This window comes from Leptodactylus fuscus, chromosome 6, assembly GCF_031893055.1.
Source record: "Leptodactylus fuscus isolate aLepFus1 chromosome 6, aLepFus1.hap2, whole genome shotgun sequence".
Taxonomy (NCBI): Eukaryota; Metazoa; Chordata; class Amphibia; order Anura; family Leptodactylidae; genus Leptodactylus; species Leptodactylus fuscus.
Window position 1 is genome coordinate 14,342,182 of NC_134270.1, and position 9,869 is coordinate 14,352,050.

Below are 9,869 nucleotides of genomic sequence, written 5' to 3' on the forward strand. Positions count from 1 at the left end.
TCAGCCATGCCTGCTTTGTGTGGTAAATACATGAGGGGACTCAGCCATGTCTGCAGTGTCTATGGCAAATACATGAGAGGACTCTGTGGCTGTATATATCCTGAGGTAATATTGCAGTAAATCCTACTAATATAATCACGCTAAAACGGCTGGACGGATTTCCCTAAAATTTTCCAGAAACATAGTTATTCCTTGCGATTTAAACCTAGGCTACTTTTCGTGCCGTTAAACAACATGGCTCCTTAGCAGGACAGTCCCAAAAGTAGGACTCCTAGCCCCCCACACACACTTCCTTGCATTTCCGGCCCCAAAATACCTCCTCACTGCATACTGTTGCCTCTACGGTAGCCCTAACCCCACTCCATCACATTTACATGCATTTCCACACTCACATAACCCCAAAAACAAAGGTCCCGCTCTGCCACCGCCATCTTCCCTCATCAGCCGCGTGCCACCGCCATCTTCTCTTATCAGCCGCGCGCCACCGCTTGGCCACTCACACCAACTGCACTCCACTGATTCACTGATGACGCCACACGCACAGTTCCCGTGCAGAGCCCTCACACAGTCTGGCTCGAACGGCACACATCAGACCGCAGAGCGCACACACAGTCTGGCCTGCACGGCACACATCAGACCGCACCGCACACTCAGCCCCGACCCGGCAACTTTCCTTCACTGTCTGCACACTCACCGGTAAGTTCGCAGTACACACATAAGCCATACTCTGTGGCTCAGCCACCAAACTCAGACAACTCTTTGCCATTTTAGTCAGCACTTGCGGACTCTCAAACCCTTTCCAACTGTGGAATACATATAAAGAGCTACTCTCAGAAGATATCATACATAGGCTTCAATCCACGCCTAACGAATACATCTTTAATGAAGCTCTAAAATTAATTGAAGACAAAATTCTTCAGTTATCTGGCAAAAACATGACCATTTTGGTTTGCCCACGCCACAACGCACTGCCGAAATGTCAAGTGAAGTTGGGCGAGAACTAAATTACGATACCATGGCCTTAAAAACTTTTGTCACTGACATGGCCCCACGTTTACTACCCGAGCAACGACATGTCTATGATTCAATCCTACTGCGCATACATAGTGGTGAGGGAGGACTGTACTTTCTTGATGCCCCGGGCGGTACTGGAAAAACTTTTGTACTCAACCTACTACTGGCCCACCTTCGCAAGGACCGTAACATTGCCCTAGCAGTGGCTTCCTCCGAAATTGCTGCTACCTTGCTCACCAGTGGACGAACTGCACATTCCACTTTCAAACTACCACTAAATCTTACCAGTGAAGAAACTCCAACATGCAACATCACCAAAAATAGCAGCCGCGGCGCTCTGTTGCAACAGTGTAAGCTAATAGTCTGGGATGAGTGCACTATGTCGCATAAACGCGCAATAGAGGCGTTGAACCGCACTCTACAAGATATCCGTTGCGACCAAGCTGTAATGGGAGGTGTTGTCGTTTTACTCGCTGGTGATTTCCGCCAGACACTGCCTGTCATTGAAAGAGGTACACCAGCGGATGAGATTAATGCCTGTCTAAAAGCATCGGCACTGTGGCCCAAGGTCCAAAAGCTCCACCTAACATGCAACATGCGTGTCCAACTTTACAATGATTTTCAAGCAGGTGCCTATGCCTCAAAGTTGCTGCAGATTGGAGAGGGACGACTCCCAACAGACTTAGGTGGGCTTATTGAATATTCACCGGATTTTTGCCATCCAGTCACCACAGAAGACCAACTAATATCACACTTCTTCCCACACTTACAAGACACTATCAACAACGAACAATGGTTATGCGAAAGAGCAGTGCCATCACCGAAAAATGACTGTCAATAAAATGAACCACAAGATATTACAACAGTTACTCGGTGACTCAAAAGTATACAAATCAATAGACACAGTCATGACCACTGACGAAAGCACAAATTACCCTGTCGAATTACTTAACACCTTGGAATTACCAGGCGTGCCTTCCCATACACTCGAGCTAAAGCTTGGCGTCCCAATTCTGCTCATGCGCAATCTTGATGCGCCCAGATTATGCAATGGCACAAGGCTACGTGTCACACAGCTGGGGAAAAAAATGTCATTGAAGCCACTATACTTACAGGAGCAGCTAAAGGTGAAAGCGTCTTGATCCCCCGAATACCAATTATACCAACTAATTTGCCATTTCAATTTAAAAGACTCCAATTTCCACTCAGGTTGGCATTTACAATGACTATTAATAAGTCCCAAGGACAAACACTAAAAGTGGCAGGAATACATTTAGCCACACCGTGCTTCTCTCATGGTCAGCTTTATGTCGCTTGCTCCCGCGTATCCAGCCCTGAAAACTTACATGTCTTGGCAGAAAATAACAAATCCTACAATGTGGTATATAGAAGTATATTAACTTGAAAATATACGCTCACAAATACAGTATGTACGTTTCAAGTTTACCATCTACCACCTGACCTAAAAATAAAAAATATCCACAAATACAAAGATTTCTATAGCAAGATTTCTCAAATGCTCTGACAGTTTCACACGTCTGTCTCCACCCAATTCTCCAAACACTGCTGACGAAGTCGCGGGTAAAAGCTAGTAAAATATAAGACCCTCCTCAGCATGCAATAAGTCAGCCATGCCTTGCTTCTCCTGAACGGCTTTCTAGACTCCTGCAAGTCACCTGATGCCCCCTGCAGGCAATGAAGGAACATGGACATTCTGCTACTTGCTGAAGCATTTCCAGAGAGGTGGAGAGCACAGCAAATAGGAAAGACTATTAGGGTAAATTCACACAGGGTTTTTTTTGACCGGAAAACTGAGGCCGCCTCAGGTTCCGGTCCAAAAAACGGGTAGCCGCGACTGAATGCCGGTGCACTGTACAAGCATTCAGTCGCGTGCTCCGGATTAGGCCCAATGAATGGGCCTAGTCGGACAGAGGGAGTGTCTTCAGGCCATATCGGCCTGAAGAACGAGCATGTCGCTTCTTTTTCCGGGAGCCGGAACAAACAGACTCCTAGAAGAAAAAAAAAAAAAAAAAAAAAAAAAAAAAAACACAGCTCACCGGCTCCCATTGATTTCAATGGGAGCCATCTTTTTGGTCAGGATTCTGAGGCAAATACGGCCCCAAAATCCTGACCAAAAATCCCTGTGTGAACTTACCCTTAATGTGTGTTCACATGGATTTTTTTTGGCAGCAGATTTTGACATGGAATCTGCCTCAAAATCTGCCGCCAAAAACGGCTCCCTTTGACTTCAATGGGAGCCGCTTGCTTCTTTTTTCCAGCAGCGAAAAAAAAAAAAAAAAAAAAAAAAAAAAAAAAAGCAGCGAGATGCCCTATCTTGCCACGGATTCCACGTCTGACTCAGTCACGGCATGAGACTCCCTCCTATTTAGGCCCATTCATTCGGGCCTAATCCAAAGTAGAATGCTGGTACACTCCACCAGCATGGAGTCGTGGCTACCTGCACGGTATGTTCACACCATGTGAACATACCCTAAGACTTCTCTAGCATTTTGTTTGGAAAAAACTGCTTTGCACCACAAGCTTCCTGTCTGATCCATGGAGGAGGCCCCATCTTGTAGTAATGGCAGTAATAGGTCATCCAAAATAATAAAGTCCCAGGAAACCCCTTTAGGTCAGGGCCCATGAGGCATAGCAGAGAAAACAACAAGTGTAACAATCCCAGTTTTCTGTGACTACATAAAGCCAGATATGCATCATAGTTCCTATAGTCTATCATAGCAATAAATATACTGACATTATATACTATCCCTAACTTGTATTCCTATGTAACACCAAAGGCATATACAGACTTATAAGCCCACATCTTACCCTACTGGCACCAACAAACTTCTCCCACCACACATCAAGCAGACTCCATCAGGGGTAACATCCCTCCATAGGCAATCCCTGGCCTTATATAATTCCCCCAATAGTCAGCAGCTGGAGCCAGGTATTAGCTGTGCCTGTGGAGCACCATTAGTATTACCAGTCCACAGCTGAGTAGGTATCTGCACCATGACGCAACAGGATACATAACGTTAGAATGTTCCATTATAAAGAGTCTCCATAAGATTATCATACGGGCCACCATAAGAGATTTGCACCAGGAGATCGGACAGCAAAGGGTTATATCCAATACACAACCATGTATAAGTGCCCCCTTTGTATTCAGGACATCAATAGGTAGCCAGATGGAATATGCATGAGAGAGAAAAAATTCAAGTTGTCAGTAAGAAATGACAGCTCACTGAGTGCTTGTCGTGTGCCCCACTGCCTTGGCGGAATTGGGTAAAAAATATATGGCTAGGCGAAGGAAGAGGGAATTTGGGTGGCTCCAGGTAAAAGCCATTGAGTTATAAGTGAGGATATCTGCCAATCACCTTATAAACCCCGAACATGGAATCCCATACTATACATGAACCTGGGGCAACACGGTGGCTCAGTGGTTAGCACTGCAGCATTGGAGTCCTGGGTTCGAATCCTACCAAGGACAACATCTCCAAGGAGTTTATATGTTCTCCCCATGTTTGTGTGGATATCCGCCCATATTCCAAAGACATACTGATAGGAAAAAATGTACAATGTGAGCTCTATGTGGGGGCGCACAATCTACGAAAAGAAAATACATAAACCTTAAATGCAACTACATATTAATTTTGCTAAATAATTGAGTCGGCACTTTGATGGCAGACAAAATTTGGCCAAAAAAATGGGGTCTTAACCAAAGGATAGCAGTAATGGGTCACCATGGGTCACCTTCCTAAGGGTCCAGGGTCCCACATTGCACATGAGGGTGAATGTCTGCAACTAGGACTTCGTAGGTTCATACTGTGAAATTTACACCGGCACCTGCCATGCAAAATCTGTTTTGGAAATTTTCTTTCCGGTGGCAGAAAAATTTCTTATTCCCAATCACCGCACTGGGAATCCGCCATCAGGGACTTATTTTTTTCTGCCAGCTGATTTTTTTTCCGGCTAGCAGTGAAATAAGCGCATTTAGGCTGAAGCTCCTGCGAAAACACAGCGATTTTACCACAGCAAAAAAACACCGCAACGTCTGGTTAATCCCAGTCACACATTGCAAATAAAAATACTTAGCGGAAAAGTTGTGTCTTTGAAAATCGCAGCATGAGACGCCGCTACACTCCATATAGGTATAATAGGGGCAGAAAGTCCACAGAGGAAAAGCCTGCAAAGATGCAAAGAAAAAGGCTGCAGAATAAAAGGTGATGTGTTTCTTCCCCAGTTTTTCCCACATAGGCTGCGTTTCTCTAGGTGGGGCCTTAGTTTTAAAGGGGTTGTCCCATTATTGACACTTATCCCCTATTCACGGGACAGGAGATAAATGTCTGATTGCTGGGGACTCAAATACTGTGACCTGAAGTCCCCCTAAGGCCCCCTTATGTATAGACTATAAAATCCATCAACGCCCACAGTCCCATAGAAGAGAATAGAGCAGGGGTAGGCAACCTTTTTTGTTCGGCATGCCGATTTAAATTAAAAAAATCAAAGATGAGGTCCTTGGAGTGCCGGGCAATAATTGTAAAGCCGACGACACCTACACTAAAGTCATATAGCATAGGGGTGCTGTCATACTGTGATCCAAGCCAGATGTGCTTACTACTATTTGCCTGGACACACATGTGCTTTTCCTTTAGAAGCAATGTAAGTACATGTGTAACCCACAATTAGTGGTAATCTATGTGACTGGAAACAGAGTGAGGTCATACCTGTAAAGAGCTGACACACAATGTACCTGTATGCTCCATCCAGTCCCCGGCCGTTAGTAACTTCAGTATTCTGTAAGGGAGCGTTCACACTACCGCCGGTGTCTGACAGCTAGTGTCCGCTGCTAATGTCCGCACAAGATTTTGAATGGACATTAGCAGTGTACACTAGCTGTTGGACACCGACGGTAGTGTGAACGCTCTCTAAGTGAAACGCAGATTAATTTCAGTCACTTTTAGTTCCTGGCGGTGCAGTAACAGCAAAACCCCAGCCAGGAATTAATCAGTGTCACCCTTACACCAAAGTGGCCGCACTGGTGCCCAGGAACTGGATTTGGCTATAATTGCATCTAGTTACAGTGTCACCACCCAATAGAATCACACTAAGGCTGAGGCCCCACATTATAAAAATGCAGCTTTTTTATTGCAGATTTAGCTGCGTTTTTTTTCCGTCAAAGCCAAGAATGGCTAGAAAAGGAACGGGAAATATATAGGAAGCTTCTTATATGCCTCCCTTCTGCTCAATCTACTCCTGGCTTCGGCTAAAAAACCCAGCAAAATCTGCAACGAAAAAAAGCTGTTTCTGCAACGTGGGGCTTTAGCCGAAGGCTGAGGCACAGGGAACACAGCTTTTTTTGTTACATATTTTGCTGAGTTTTTCTGAGCCTAAGCCAGGAGTGGATTGAGCGGAAGGGAGACGTATAAGAAGCTCCCTATATATTTCCCATTCCTTCTGTAGCCATTTTTAGCTTTGGTTGAAATAAACCGCATGAAAATCTGCAACAAAAACGCTGCGTTTCTGCAACGTGGGGCCTCAGCCTTAGGCCTCCTGCATACAAGTGGCACGCATGTGGTTTTCACTGACCTATATGTTAAAAATGAATTGACAGGGCTGCAAATGCAGACAGATATAGGGGATGTATAGGACACATATAGGGGATGTATAGGACAGATATAGGGGATGTATAGGACAGATATAGGGGATGTATAGGACAGATATAGGGGATGTATAGGACAGATATAGGGGATGTATAGGACAGATATAGGGGACGTATAGGACAGATATAGGACCGCCACCTGCTCCATAGTTTTCAGCTCTTCAATTTGGCCCAGATACACAGGCACAAAAAGAATGGCTGTATATATGGGTCCATAGAAATATATAGGTCTGTACTTTTATCCACAGTTGTAGATAAAGAGTCTGGTCATGTGCATTGCAGGTTACAACTCAATGTGCCTCATATTAATAGCAGTTAACCCCATCATGTCCCTCACATTAACCCCCTGTGTGCTTTACATAATTGACACTGATATGTGAGACATATGGAGGTAATAAGTGAACATCTTCACATGTAGCAGCAGGTCCAGGTAGCCCTTATCCTGTGCAGTGAGAGGCTCACCTCTGATTGGTGGCAGGGAGAGAAGGGGGCGTGTCCTACACCTCAGCTCTGCAGAGCACTGAAGGGACGCTCTCGCTCTCAATTTAGTGTATGAAAGTTGCAGGCTGGCTGCCATGCCAGCAAAATATGCCTCGCGTGCCAGGGGTTGCCGACCCCTGGAATAGAGCAACGGTCACACAAGTGCCCTGCACTCCATTCACAAGGAGGCCTAAGGTTAGGTTGTACATTTGGGGTTTCCGAATCCACAAGAAGGACTTTTGTCTCTGCTTTTTTCGTGCTACAACCTAGCAGGCCCCATTGTGGTCAATGCCAATTATAGGTGGAATGTAGGATAGAATCTAATATGGAGAGCCAAACGCTAGTGTGAGCCTAAAATTACACACACTGAGCGTCAGGAAGCTGCAGACTCCTCTCTGAGCAGTGCAGGACTCCTCTCTGTGCAGTGTAGGACTCCTCTCTGAGCAGTGTAGGACTCCTCTCTGTGCAGTGTAAGATTCCTCTCTGTGCAGTGCAGGACTCCTCTCTGTGAAGTGTAGGACTCCTCTCTGTGCAGTGCAGGACTCCTCTCTGTGCAGTGTAGGACTCCTCTCTGAGCAGTGTAGGACTCCTCTCTGAGCAGTGTAGGACTCCTCTCTGAGCAGTGTAGGACTCCTCTCTGAGCAGTGTAGGACTCCTCTCTGTGTAGTGTAGGACTCCTCTCTGTGCAGTGTAGGACTCCTCTCTGTGCAGTGCAGGACTCCTCTCTGTGCAGTGTAGGATTCCTCTCTGTGCAGTGTAGGACTCCTCTCTGTGCAGTGCAGGACTCCTCTCTGTGCAGTGTAGGACTCCTCTCTGAGCAGTGTAGGACTCCTCTCTGTGCAGTGTAGGACTCCTCTCTGTGCAGTATAGGACTCCTCTCTGTGCAGTGCAGGATTCCTCTCTGAGCAGTGTAGGACTCCTCTCTGTGCAGTGTAGGACTCCTCTCTGTACAGTGTAGGACTCCTCTCTGTGCAGTGTAGGACTCCTCTCTGTGCAGTGTAGGATTCCTCTCTGTGCAGTGTAGGACTCCTCTCTGTGCAGTGTAGGACTCCTCTCTGAACAGCGTACAGTCAGGGAAAGCTGTTTGTAAACATGCAAGGCATGTGAAGCAAGACCTGCCCCCAGGGGTGAACCATGGGTTTCTGCTGCCTGAGGCGGACGTCAGAAAGTCGCCCCCTCCCCCAAGGAGGGGGGCGTAGCGGGCGTGGCCGAGCAGAAAGGGGCGGGACCGAGTGGAGCGATCGTCTTTAGCAGGCAGAGAGCAGGCAAGGAGAGAACCTGCTCTCTGCCTGAGCGTGAGGGGCGGCCGCTGGAGCAGCGCTGCTCCAGCGGCCTCCCCAATCCACCGCTCAGTGACGGTGACCCTAAGCCAGTCCAGAACAGCTTGTCCTGGACTGGCTTAGGTTAGCAAAAATGCTGCCTTCCCCGGGGCCCTGGCATAGCGCCGCCTGAAGCGCTCGCTTCAGGTCGCCTCATGGGAGGTGCGGCGCTGCCTGCCCCTCTCCTTCTACTTAGTTTCTGTTTTAAGTCTGTGAGATCTTCCCTCATAACAGGCCTCACCCAGTTGAGAAATCAACACAAGCTCCTTCCCTGCTCATTTGGAGTTATGCTGTCATTTACGTCACATCCAAAGTGGCAAAAATAATACTGTAAGACGTATTCCCAGAAATGTCCTAAGAACAGATTAGGTCAGAATTCTGCTAGTAAACTGCTACTAGTTGCCCAACACCATTTTGGAGTGTGGAATCTGAGGCCTGGTTGACATCTGCGTTCGCTATTCCATTCTGGGACCCCCTGAACAGAATACCAAAGGCCTCTTCCCGCCGATGGCATTTTTTGATTTTCGTGATTCATTTTGGACTCCCCCCGCCCTTCCAAACCCCATAACATTTATTTCTCCGCTCTCAGAGCCATATGAGGTCTTAATGTTTGTGGGACAAATTTTTCTTCATGATATTACCATTAATTGTTCTGTACAATGTACTGGGAAGCAGGAAAAAAATTCAGAATGGGGTGGATTTGAAGAAAAAAGTGCATTTGTGCCGCGTTCTTACAGGCTTCATTTTTACAGCGTTCACTGTGCGGCCAAAGTGACACGTCACCTGTATTCTATGTTTCGGTACGGTTCCAGGGATACCAAATTTATATGGTTTTATTTACATTTTAATGCCTTAACAAAAATCCAAAACTGTTAAAATGTTTTTTTCTAAAAGTCGCCATAACTTTTTTATACTTCCGTGTACGGGAATTTATAAGGTGTCTTTTTTTGTGGTGTCCGGTGTGCTTTTCAGTTATACCATTTTGGGGAATGTTTATTGCTTTGATCGCTTTTTAATCAAATTTTTATCACAGGCAAAAAAGTTTGGGAAAAATATTTTTATAGATTTGTAGAGCGAGTGATTTCGGACACAGGGATACCTACATGTATGTGTTTCACAGTATTTAAGTACTTTTATATGTGTTCTAGGGGAAGGGGGGGGTGACTTGAACTTTTAATATTTTTTTACACTTTTTTTTTGCGTTTCTTAGACCCGTTGGGGGTCTGATCACTAATACAATGCATTGCAAAATCCCGGCTCTTCTATTGCAGGCTAGCGTAGCCTGCAATAGAATGACAGGCCAGGGAGCCTTGTAAATGCTCCTGGCTGTCATGGCAATGTGAAACCAGCCTCGGAGATTACTCTGGGAGCAGTGGCGTAACTACCGCCAT